General features: G+C 49.2%; 1 protein-coding gene across 2 annotated transcripts in view; it reads right to left on the reverse strand.

The window, feature by feature from the left end:
- Nucleotides 1–13,559, reverse strand: part of ASTN2 (astrotactin 2) — a 589,627-nt gene that overhangs the window by 354,047 nt on the left and 222,021 nt on the right. The window lies entirely within an intron of this gene.

The following is a 13,559-nucleotide window of genomic DNA, read 5'->3' on the forward strand; positions in this document are numbered from 1 at the left end:
TGCCTATATTTGCATATTGGACATTTATACAATATACAGATACACACTTTATATATTCATATATGCAATATGTATATTAAAAAAATCTTGCTCCTCATTTTCATTTTATTTATTCTGGTGGGAAGGGTGGTTTTGGGACCCACACGGGGATATTTCATGAGGGCACCTGTAGGGACAATTCCCCCTGCCCTAAAGGACTGAGCAACGACATGGACCAGCACATTACACTTTCACCAAAGCTCTCTACCCAGATTTAAAATGCAGCCAACCCCAAATTAATAGAAACAAAATGAATAGGCAATAAATTAAGAGCAACAAACTAACCAAGAAGCAAAACAACAAGACTATTCAAAGGTATAGAAGCATAGAGACATGTCTTGGGGGATGGTGGATGGGGAGCAGGTTGAAAGTGGAGCTAGGTATCCAATACCCATAGGATTTCAGGCTCCTTTGAAAAACTCCTTTGAAAGCTGGAAACTGTGTGTTTGCTGTTGAGAGGCAAGTAAAAAAGAGAAAAGAAGTTTATGCAAGCACTATACACAACAACACGCGAACATGCCACTAATGGGGGACAACGATAGCCCTGTGGACTTTCAGAATTCAGGCCAATGTGCATGTAAACTGGGGGATCGATTCTCTCAAATAACACAAGAACTTTTCACAAACCCACACACTCATATGAATATTTATTTATCTGTCCATTCACGGACCAGCTCATGCACAAGATAGTGCAGTGACTAGGAGTCCTGTCCATTTATGTGTGTCCCAATTCCCCCAGCTCAGATTTTCAGACAGGCTCACAGGTATCCTCATCACCTTCACACTTAGTCACCCTCCTGCAAAAAGTGTGTGTGTGTTGCCCACTGACCCACATGTATTGGGCAAGGTGCTTTTGGTTTCTGTTGCAGGAGTTCTCACCTCCACATCTGTCTGTTCCCTGCCCAGAAGCTAATTCTGACCCCAACCCAACACTTCAGTCCCCCCTTCCCTCCTGCAGCTCTTCACTCCCCCTCTCCCAGGCCTGCGGCTGGTGGCTGTAGCAGGGACCCCTCTCTCCCTTCTAGCAGGAACTGGGGGGCAGCTCCAGGGGCTCTTTACCTCCCTGCCTATTCCAAGGCCAGGTATGGCAGGGAGGGAGAGCAGAGGAGACACCTTGTCCCATTGCTCACAGGATGGGAGGGAAAAGAAGAAAGAAGGTTGCTGAGTTGCTGGGCCCTTTCTGCTCCCTTCTCCTTCTGTGAGGCTGGCTTAAGGTTGTCGGCTGCAGGGGGACAGAGCTCTTCCTGCAGCAGCTCTGGCTGGATGCTCTGCCTCAGGAGATGGGCAAGAAAGTTGGATTTTCTTGTGTCATCACCAGTCTATGCTCCAGCCCTGGCTGAAATCCCATCACTTATGAAAAATCCAGAGTGCTGACAACACTGAACTCTAAAGAACAGTGAGATACCACAGTCAGGCCTCCCTATAGTCCCAGCTTTCAAGGGAGTGTCCTGCTTGACCTCCAAATCTAGCTGTCCCGATTAAAGCAGAACATTCCCCACATTGAGGGACACCCACAGCCAGGAAGACAGGGGGCAATTTACTCTGGATCCCCCAAATTGAGAGGCATTGTGACTCGGCACACAGGGTCACAGCACAACTCAGGTTCGGTCTGGCCACCCCTCCATCTACAGTGGGGTGGCTGGGCCAAATTTGAATGGCCCTGCAACCCTGTGCACTAGGTCGCAATGCCCATCAAATCTGGCCCGTCTGCGCCTCTGTCTCTGTTGACAAAGGGGCAGATGGGCCAAACCAAAGTGGTGCTGCATCTCACGTTAGCCGCATGAAATGTGCGGAGGTATTCATAGTCTAGAGCTGAAACTTTGGGCCCACAAAGTCAATTTCAGAACTCCCATTCTCGACAATTGTGCCAGCATTTCACCTCAAGCATCTCAGCCATTGGCACCAAAATGATCAAGGTATTTCCCAGTGCTAACCAGCTGCAGTCCTAGAGACGCCAAACATCACTAGTGTGCAGGAAGAAAGGGTCTTTTATTCCGGAGCAACTCAACATTATTCAATGGAATTCACCCAGCAGGTAGAACGTTAGGCCTCAGGACCAGACTGTCATCAATGCTATGGCATCCGATTGCATAAGGAAGGACAAAACAAAAATGCAACAGTTCTGAAGCTGTCTGCACAGAGTCCCAATAAATCAAGTAGTGACTGACGCAGCCCGGCTCCACCGGCTGTGAGAAATGGAATGAGAGAGAGGCAGAGGCAAAGAAAGAGCGTGGCTGGCACAGAGCATTTCAGCACAAAGCTACGTATGTCTTTTGGCCTCAAACGTAGCTGTTTCCCAGAACTACAAGGTCCACAAAGACTTGAGGCTATTGTTTTGTTTGGGTTTCCGCCCCCCTCTCTCAAATGTTGATCAAAGTCAAGCCAGCTAAGGCAGCTTCAAAAGTTCATGAGTCTCGTCCTGAGGTCTCCCTCAAAGTTCAACAAGACTGTTTAAGCTTGACAAAAGAGGCTTGAAGTTTTGACATTTCAAAAATTATTTTCCAGAATAAAATAGGATAAAACAGCTCAGAACACAGATATCTAACAAGGGAACAAAACAAAGCACCCAAAAGGCAGCTAGAAAGGGTTGGCTTTTTTAACTCTCTTGCTCTCTCTCTTTTTTTTTTTTTTAAGAGATGTATTATTTTTTACTTCCACTTAAGAATTTTATTTTTCCCCATTTTGTCTCTTCTAGCCCATTGCTACTTCTTGGCGAGCCAAACTCCCTTTGATCTAAAATTAGCATTTCTTTCCTGACTGCTGTGGCTGGTCATACTAAACCCCTTTCTTAATGCTTCTGCCCTTATGGGGAAGTCCCAATAGAATTAGATCCCTGCTATGGAATTCTAAAGGATGGTTAAAACAAAGAAACAGAGGCAAAAATTATAGAAGGGATCATATCCTCTGTTCAATTCTATAGTAATTTATTATTGTAGCGCCTAGAAACCCCAGTCATGGAGCAGGACCCCAACGTGCTGGGTGCTGTACAAACACATGGGTACTTGGAATAACCCTTTTATATTTCTACAGAAAACTATTATTTTCATTTCTATTAAACAGGAATGGGCTTCTCCCACTAGGATAACACGAGCCACGCTCCACTGACTGGCCCCCTCCCATCCCTATACATATAAAATTTTAAAAATACATTTTGCTTCTCAAATTCATCACAGAGAAGCAGCCAAGGGACTCCATCCATGTGATCCAAAATACACTGACCTGGGAGAGAAAACTGAGGAATGGGAGGGGAAATCTGTCCACAGATTTCCCTACATACCAGCAAATCTGATCTCTGCTATGGGAGAGTGGGACACTTCACTCCATGACTTCCCTGCATATCTCTGGAATGGTGGAGGTGGGGTCTCCCTTCCTCCTTGAGAGTGTCCACCTGCTCTCTGGGGGAGAAAGAGGAATGAAATCCTCAGATTCACTCGAGCTCTGGGGGTTTGATTGTGTAGAACACACACGTTAATTGTAGAAATGGACCCAAATGGAATCCCCCAGCTGAATGGTGTGAGCAGCACTCCCTGTGATTCCACGGGGAACACGGCTGTGGGGGGCAGGAGAGAACTGGACCAGCATTTGGGAGGGAGGGGTTTGGAACGCAGATCCAAATCACTGACTGTAGTTTGCTCCTGTTTCCATAAAGGGCCAAGGCTCAGATCTAAACGTGCCCAAACTCAGTGGAAATTCAGATCCTGGGACTCAGGCAGATCTGGACTCGGCGGCTCGAGGCTGTTACTAATGATCACATTTTGCACGCCAGCCAAAGCCGAAGCCACTGAAGAGTCTCTACAAGTTTTAAATTAGTGATTAAAACCCTGTATATTTCTACAGCTGACACCAGAACCATCTCTCCTGCGGGATGGACTTAGTTTGATTTTTAATTGTTAAAGCTCTCTTTATGGACAATTATCTGTGCCATTAGCAGTGCATCTCTGAATTTTGCTGGAGATTCATCTGTTCTTGACATTTTCTATGGAGCGCTTTGCAATGGCAGTTTCCCAAATGAACCCCCGTGGCCTGGTTATAACTACGCCCCCCATGCTGTGCTCCACTGTATGGTGTCAGTCTTGCCCAACGAGGGGCCATCTGTTTGGGGAAGAACAGCGTACAACATCCTCCATCCCAGCATGCTGCTGCTGCTGCCAGCTCCTCCATTCAAACTCTGCATGGAAGCAGGCAGCCAAGAACACCCAACTGGAGAGTCCGTCCCTAGGCGAGCGCGCCACGTCAGCTGCACTGGGGAGACCTGCATGGATGAAGATTCCAGAGCTGGGCTCAAGGTGGCATAATTCCGCTGAGTGCGGAGGAGGCTGTCTCAGAGGCACATTCCCCTCTGGAATTGAGGAAACTGAGGCAGATGCAGCCGTTCCACCCCCTCTCTCCAGGAGCCAGAGGGTTTGGCTAGTCCCGATCTCAGGCCCGCCCTGAGCGGGCCAGGCTGCTGCCCATTGCATTCTCGTTAGCGTCCCCCTTGGGTTGAGGGATAACAGCAAATCCTCCAAAAGGCTGCATGTTTCCAGGTAAGGCTTCTGCTCTTCCCGGCATTCCACCTCAATCCAGATCTTTAAATTGGCTTGTATCCCTCCCCCCCCTCACTCTCCTGCAACCCGATGACATAAGAAAGCAAAGCTATTAATTATTATTATTATTATCAGCAGCAGCAGCATCTTAGGTTGATAATTTGGCCCCTCTGAACACAGGGAGGCTGAAAATGAAATCAGATTGTCAAAGGAAAGCTTCTACTTAATTCTCAGAGCCTCCAAACTCTCACGGCACAGCCTTGGGCCATTGTCCAAACACATTCTCTGGAAACTGGACAATAGTTCAGAGAAATCCAGCCTCACTCTCATTGTTCTGCAAAGTTTATGAAGGCCAGGCGATGATAAAGGCTCAAACAAGATACATCTGCATGTCAATGGAAGAGATTCTGCAGCTAGGCACAACGAGCAAACATCCTCCTTGCTGTACAGCACCAGAAACAGCAGAGCAAGTGAAACATGCCAACTCGAGATGCTATGGGAGAAGGCAAAGAAAATGTACGCTCTGTACTCATCAGGAGAGCAGAATTAGATATCCAGGATATTTCTTGCTGAAGGATTTTTTAAAAATGCCAAGTTTTCCATACGTCCCAGCAAAAACTGGGAAAGTTTTGTTCCACATTTTGTAACCCCCCCTCCCCCCACCCATGTCAATCAGCTGCAGAAATTAACCACAGGCCGGCTGCATGCATGTATTCCACAAGGGCCTCCCCCACCTACCACCCATTGGACATGCTGCGGTGCTACCTTTCTTCCTCTCTCCCAGTTAGGGTTCCCAATAAGCTCCCCTTTGCCCCAGGATGGCAAAGCCCTTCTGTGCACCTTGCCTACTCTGTTTTCCCCCACTCTGAAATGGAAACTGACATAAGCGACGTTGAAGATACCACCCTTAAAGAGGTCCCAGCTGATCAGATTCCCAGCCTGCAGTGCTGGCACATATATCCCCACACCCTGGTGCCTTGAAGGGGATTTGAGGACAGGCGTCACCTCAATTTCAAGCTCCTCCTTGCTCAGAAAATAGAGCAAAGGAGAGAGCGAGAGGTGGTCACCTGCCCTCCTAAACTAAGCTGGCAACCTGGGCTTCCTGGCTGGGTGGCCTGTGCCTGTTGCAGGCACCCCTGTCTCTCGCTTGCGGGAGGCAAGCCACCTTTTGGAGGGAGGGAGGGGGAGAGAGGCAAGCAAAGAGAGAACATCTCGGGATCAGAAGCCTGTCAAAGGAACGATAAAAACATGATGTACTTCAGTCTGCGGAATCTATTAGCTCTTCATACAAAAAGTGTTTGTGCTGGAAAACAGCCTTTGATCTGGGCTGATGTAGCCCACGAACTGTTGTTAATATTTAGAATGAGCATCCAGCTGTTTGCCAACAGTTTCTTACAAGCTGAGGGTACAGGAGCAAGGCTATGCGTTATTGGGGAAACCACGATGACTTGATGATTCAGAGCCCGCGCGCACCCCACACAGCCACAGAAATGCAATGGCATTCAAGACAAGCAGCCCTCAGATATGGTCTCTTGAAGAGAAAGATGTATTGCCTCGGTCAATCAGACTGACCAGTGTCCCTAGAAGGGGAAAACACTGCTTACTGTGAAGTGTTTGTACAGGGCTTCCATGATGAAATGCAACAGCACGATTGCATATTCAGGTACTACCAAAGGGAAAGCCTGGTTCAAAGTCCACTGAGTCCATCTGTTGATTTCAATGGGATTTGAATACGGTTCTAAGCAGGGTCCCAGGTGACAAGCAAACAGGAATAGGATTCCCTCTTGCAGTTTGCAGCGGTGAGACAGCTACATGGAGGGTCAAATCTTGCTCTCTGTTTCACTGGTGCAAATCTGGAGTTCCTCTGTGGGAGTCAGTAGGCTAATTCCAGATTTATCCCAGTGTCCCCAAAAGCAGAATTTAGCCACAATGCCAGCGGAAATGCAGCCAGCTCCCCAGATTGAGAGTCTAACGTTTGATGTTAATGTCATATGCAAACGCATGTGCGGGGCATGCTGGGCACACAAGACTGAAATGTCTGAGGAAACAAACGAATGCCTGGTCACCTCGGAGAGCGGCTGAAGAGCAAGCGAAAGCAAACAATTTAAAGCAACAAATTTAATTAAAAACAAAATGAGAAGTGGTTGCAGGCCCAACGTTGCTGCCTGAGGAGCCCAGTCAACCTTCGGGGGAAGTTAGCGAAAGCCGCTAATAGCTGCATGGATTCCACAAGCGTAGAGGAGACGATCATGTGGGAAGGAGATCAATCATTTTCAGATGAAACAATTAGAGATCAGCTGCATGGCAATCATGGAATGGCATTCGTCAGGGGCAGGGGAAGTTACATCTTAAGATCCTGCTGCCCTTGTAAGGGGGCAATCCGAGGGGTTGGCTTGGACCTGGAAAACCTCATGGGGTTTTCAGCCTGTTTCCCCCTCCGCACAATTGGGACAGCGAGATTCAGCTGACCACTCCAGCTAACAGCAACTGGATTGAAGGGCTGCTGATTTGGCCCTGATTTCAGGCACCAGCGTAGCTGCCCCATGCAGATGGGAAAAGCTGCCAGGAGAGGAATCTGCCCCCCCCCTGCCCCCTTGAAACTAGGGTAAAAGTGCCTCACAGTGCAAATCGCTGCTTATAGGGGTTCAGCCCGTCTGCTCCAGAGGTTGCACGGGGACCAGCTACACTTGGGGTTGAAATTGGGGTAAATCTTCAAGGGGGGCAAGGCCTAAATGTTTGAGTGGGAGGGAGTTTCACAGAACGGGGGGTTGGCTCACGGCCCTGGCTGGCCCAAAAAAGTCCAAGTCCACTGACTTTGAAGGGCTGGAGCAAGGACTATCTTTTCTCGAGGTTTGCTGGAGAGTGGACGGGATGGAGAGGGGAAGGAGCGGGGTGAGCTTCTTTGAAAAACGCTACAATCCACTCTGGCACATGTGCTTTGAGTTCCACAACGGGGCATCGTTTATAAACCAAAGACCCCCTCCAGACTGAACATCGCTGCCGCCTCATGCTCCAGAGAGTCTCCCCAAGCTCCCCCACTAACACAGCCAGATGTAAACACATGCCCCTGCCGTACACAGGTTGTGAGAACGGGGAGGGGGGGAGTTAATGGATGCCCCATTTCAAACTGTTCTGCAGCAAGGACACACCCGAGGCTAAGTCCTCCGGGTCTCTTTCTCCAGCCGTGGTTTCTCTACAGGCAGTTCTTGTCACTTGTATCTCTACATTTTAAACGATTCCTTACATGAAAGAACCATTGTGAGTGCTTAACTGAGGAGTGGCGAACATATTCTTAGGGGATTTTGACAATTCAACCAAGGAGCTCTTTCTATTTTTTTTTTGTTCCCTTCTTTCTTGCTGCTGATAAATGATACTTTAAGTAAGTTGAAATCCTCACAAAAGCTACTCTGTATGAGTCTATAATTGTGATCCTGCTCTGAAATTAGAATGACGTCTTCCACTCACCGTGGGGTGACATGGTGGTAGGATCTCGGAGTTTCTGACTGTGTCAGCTGGAAATTTGGGAGCAAGTTGTCCCAGGCTGAGGGATGGGGGAGGGAGAGTAAGAGGGAGGAGGGAAACTCCCAGAAGTTCCCCTCGTGGAACGGCACCCAAATATTTTGGGGAGGAGAGAGTGGGGCTTGCCCACTAGTGAAATGAAAGAGGGGATTCCCCACCAGCACTCATGGATCCCCCTGAAAAAAATAATGCAGATCCCAGGAGATTCACAAGAGGACAATGAATCTGGGACACCACCCCACGGTAACATGACTACATTGGAGAGGTACTGACAGGACGTCCCCCACTGGCAGCTGCCCCTAGACCCCCTCCTTGAAAGTGGGTTGCACAGCACTGGGAAGAATCCCACCAATGGTCATAGCAGCTTAAGCGCATGAGAGGTGGGTGGGGTTTTTGTTTTGTTTCGGGTTGTTTTCTGCAAGTTGCCTGCCTGGCTTAGGCTGGGGGTTGGGGTGGAGCAGTACCTTCTGTCTGTGTGCCCTGCTTCTAAGCCCAAGATCCACTCTGGCAGGCTACCCGGGGAGGGGGAGGGATGTCCCACAGAGGCAGCTGTGCAGTGCAGAAGGAAACAGACTCACACACAGGCCATCTCCCCTTGCCCCTTCCCACAATGACTATGTCAATGTAATTACCTGTGCTCTGCCATTCCCCTGCATTCTGGCAAGTTGTAATGGAGCCAACTCCCACCTCTATAATGCGGGGCACGTCTGACGAAACCCCACAAAACATGGGGATTTAAATGTAAAAGGTCTATTACAGATATTTTTAAAAAGCAGAGGGAATCGAGAGAGCAGCAAGTCGCCTGCGCCAAGGACCCTCCAACCTCTCCGACACGAGCAGGTACTGGGGGGGGGGGCTGGGGGGGGGCGGACGTTAGCTTGCAACCAGCTTCTATTTATTTGGCTGCCCCATAACATTGAGACAAAGCAGCAATACAAAACCTGAGGCTCATTGTTCTGAGAGGAGGAGAAAAAAACAAACAAATGAAAGAAAGAAAATGAACGGAGAGAGAGAGAAAAAGAGCAATAGAGACGGTTTGGTTATTAAAGCCACCTGGTGCAATAGACTCTCCTCTGCCCCCTTTTGCTTTCGTTCGACATCTGTTTCCATTCCTGCATTCATCCGTCTCTGGACCTCTGCAGCTCCAATTCGCTCAGCTGCCCGATGATGCAGCTTGCTCTGGGGGTGGCTTCTCCCTGAGGCCCAGTGGCCCACACTGCTTGGCTTTTATCCAAGCTGGCTGTGGAATGCGGCACATCTGAGCAAGCTCCCATTTATCTGCTACAAAAGGACTGGGTTTGTTTGTTTTTCCAGGCTCTCCCTTTGACAGCGTTTCTTGTAGAGCTGAGGACGCTGGTAGCAGCGGCTCCACTCTGAGATTTGCCGCGGCCACCGGCTTCTATTAAGAGACCGTGCCTCAAAGGGGATCTTTGAGGCCAGTCTAGCCTCACACCTGGGACTGTGTTGAACAAGTGCCACCAGCCCTCCCCTTCCTCAGAGGCTGGCTCATCGCTCCGCAAACACCAGAGCGTGCTGCTGACGGAGCCTCGAGTATTTATGTTCACGGCAACGTCTGAAAGACGTTGAGCACACGCTTATGGCTCACGCAATACTCTGCTTTAACACTGATCAAAGCTCCAAAGGCTTGTCTAACCTGGGGAAGCTTGAAGGGGTGTCATTACATCCATGTAGCTCCAGGGGCACACACCCCTGATGAAGACGCTGCACCAGTGCAAAACTGGGCTTGAGAGCCCTGTGCGCAACTAGCATAGAGCCTGGCAGTGGGACTGGGATTCTGTGGGTCCTGCCAGACCCACTGCCATAATAGCCGGAGTGGGACGGGAGCGGGATTGCAAATAGTCCCGGGCAGAGCTCTGTGGTGCAGCTCATCCCAGTAAAAAACCAGGGTCAAGTCACTTATGTAAGCCCGATCTTTTACCAGGGCAGGACATCTACATGGTGATTTGCACCCACTTGTGCTCAAACAACCCAGTATAGACAAGGTCTAACTCTGAGAATGAGCCACTAGCTCCATCTTCCTTCTGGTCCCCAAGCCAATTCCCTTCTGTTCCGCCCAATTCATCCCATGCAGAGCAGGAGAGAGGAAATTTGCCTCTCCTCCCTCCTGCCTCCTCTCTTTTCTACACACATTAAGGGCTGCTGTCCAAACAGAAGAATTAGCCTCCGGTTTTGAACTCGGCTATTCCCTTTGCCGAAGAGTGAAATTAGCAACGATCTGTGCTGGGGAGAAACCAAGCCAAGAACACTTCCCTGGGTGTCATTAAAATTTCCCACCCCAGCTCAATGCTGTGATCTCCTTAAATGTTTTATAATATTTTGCTGCCAGCCTAGCACTACCTGGGGATTTGTTGTTATTTAAAGGAAGGAATGGCTCTAAGCAATTCTCTGTTCCAAGACAGGGCCTCCGAGTGCCGGTGCATCTCATGATGAGATTTCAGGAAAACAGATCTTTGCTGCAAATTGTCTCTGTTGCTCCCAGTTCCATCTGGAGCCCTTGACCCCATTTCCCATTACAAAAGAAAAAAAAAAAGTTTTCACAGTTTATAATGATATTTTACAGTTTTGTTGCAAATCTCATTTCCCTTCTCCTGCAAACCTTTTCACCACTCCTCTCACCACTTTCTCTTTAGAAAAGTCATTAAGGCGGGATGGGAGATCAGCCTGTTTTCCCCCAGTTCCAGAGAGATTAATCTGTTTTATTGGTATTTCATTGTCATCTCTGCTTGAATGTTCTGGGTATTTGAATAATTTGCAGTACCACCCTCTTCCTGGAGACAGGAATATAACCGGCTCCATTTTCACTTTAATTATATGGAGTCACCTTATATTTCATCATAGTTTTCAAGGGTGCAGTGTCATCAGATGGTTCGAATTATGGACCAGGAGTCTGTGACCTTCAGCAAGTCACCTTAGCTCTCCCTGCTTCAATGTAGCTGACTGTGAGTTAGGAATAGCACTCGTTTCCTTCCATGACTATTGGGTGTCTTGACTAGCATTTGACTACCATGCATTCATGCGGAGCCTAACATAGCAGGGCCCAGAACCTGGCTGGTGGTTCCAAGCGCTATCAGAACAAACAGTAAATAACAATGTATGAATACACTACGTTCCTTGGATGCAAGTGGATAGAGAAGGAGCAGCAGCCTCTCTTATCAGGGCAACGGTTGCTTGTTTTCTTTCCTAGTCACCGATTACTCATCAGCTATGTTCTATGGAAACGCCACTCACTCCAGTCTAAGGTCTAAGCGCTCTTTTTATTTATTTGAAGGCTGCGGAGAAGTATCTTGTTTCGTTTTGACATCCATTTCACACACACGCCCTCTCCCTGTTCTCAACCCTGAATTTTTCCAACTTCAGCCTACAGCTGCAAAATGGAAATACACTCAGCATTGCTGGTAAGGGCCCAAAGGTTTGCTTTTTATAGGCTATCCAGCACGTGCTGAGGCAGGATTTTCAAAGCCTAGCATATAAGTAGCACCCTCAAGACTTACATCTGATGTTGCAAAACAGGTAACTGCCCACCTCCGTACCATACTGCACCGAGGTCTGCTTGGGTCTAATTTTAAAGCCTGACCTAAACCCGACTAGCCCACAGCTGGCCTGACCCAAGCCTGAGAGTGCCAAGTCATTTTCAGACCCAATCCGAATCTTGCACTTGCTGCTCTACCTGGGTCAGCACCCCTGTCACTGTTTCATGCTTGGGACGTGGCCAGGGGAGGCTTCCTGTTCTCCGTGCCCACAATCTGTCTCCAGGCTGTGGGCCCCGCTCCTGCTGGGCAATGCCCCCTGGCTGCTGCATGCGCGCTATGAGTGAGAGGCGCTATGGCTCCTCGGCGCATTCGCGATGCAGTTCAGTGAGGCAGTGGCAGCCGGCAGGAGTGGGGCACGCAGCTGCCACTCTGCCAAGCCCCCGGGCAGGAGAAGGTGAGCAGAGACAACCCAGCCCAAGCGTGTTAGGTTATTTTCAGGCCCAAACTGAACCTAACACATGTCATCAGGTCCCACTGGGTTCAGGTCTAGTTCCGCAGGCACATTAATCCAGCCAGTGCATGTAGTGCTCATGTGCACAAGTACCGTTTTGGGGTGCACTAGAGATCAGTGCAAATTTTGTGGGTACCAACCTTGGAAAATGTCATCATAAACACCAGGGTTGGGATGCGTGGTCCATTTGTGGTTCTGTGCAGGATTAAATGGCTGTGAATTCATTTTGAGGCCAGAGGGGGACCATTATGAGCATCTAGTCTGAACCCTGCGCAACATGGACCAGATCGTTTCACCCAGTGAGGCAGATGTGCCGTAAATTCCATCTCACCGCAGTTGGCCCCTTCCAGGGTCACTTCCTTTGCTGCTTCATAAGCCTTTGTCCTCCCCAATGCTAGCACCTCCCCAGTCTCCGGTGAACAGCCCCGGACTGGATCAGAACCGGACGCCCAGCAGTGCAGTATGGGTGCAAGCTAAGAGTGACTGCAGCCCCCTAAGCAGCACCGAATTCTTTTGGACAAAAGCCCACCCTCAGCCTGTCCCAGGCGGTAAGGAGAGCGCAGGAGCTAAAGAATTGGAACCGACTGAATAATGGGTCCCGTCTTCAGAATTTTGCCCTCATGTTACTGAAAAGTTACACTTGACGCTCACTGCACATTATATGGAAAAGGTCAGTGAAACAACAAACACAAGGAGGCAAGCTGGCGAAAGCAATAAATAGTGACAGTTGCCTTTGTCTAATTCTTCAGAGCCTCTCGCTCTTCACTCCAACACTGGCAATTTCACGTTCTCCGGAGCGGCGAGCGCCAGAGACAAACAGCTTCACTCTGACAGGAGGGAGAGCATCCATGCAGCTTCCCGGGGTTCGCCGGTGAAGCCCAGTGCTTCACTTCAGAGCAAGCAGGGATTTCAGTTGGACACAGAGTTATAAAACAGAGGTGGGGGGAAGATTTCTGCCTCCCCCTCGTGCCAACAGCTTTGCATGCTTGGGTTTTAGTTCCAGGGCCTGGCATCTCTCTGTCTGAATTGGCTCTGTATGCACAACCAGGGAAGTTTCCCTTGAGGTACAAATATAATGCACTCGGCAGCTCTCCTGTTGGGGAGGGGGAGGAATCTCAGAGGAAAGCTGAGCGGCTCTGATGCCAACAATACAAATGCAACATAAAAGGACTAGTCTCCCTCCCACACAACCAAACCCATAAATCACTCCATACTCGCCGCGTCTTCCTCACAACCTCCCCGCCCCCTTTTCAAGTGAGAGTGAATGCGGTGCTGCTGAGGACTTGCCAGATTGCCAAACCCCCGAGACTGAAGCCTTCTCTTTATGCAAAAAAATAAGTATGCACAGACAGAGCCTGATGCAGCAGTGAGCCTCAACCCCGTCCTAGAGAGCTCTCTCCCTGGAGGTAGAGAGGGGAAAGAACTCTCCATGGCAAAAGTCCTTTTCCTCTCCCCGCTGGGGATGTCAACGAT

This window comes from Natator depressus, chromosome 16 (assembly GCF_965152275.1).
Source record: "Natator depressus isolate rNatDep1 chromosome 16, rNatDep2.hap1, whole genome shotgun sequence".
Taxonomy (NCBI): Eukaryota; Metazoa; Chordata; order Testudines; family Cheloniidae; genus Natator; species Natator depressus.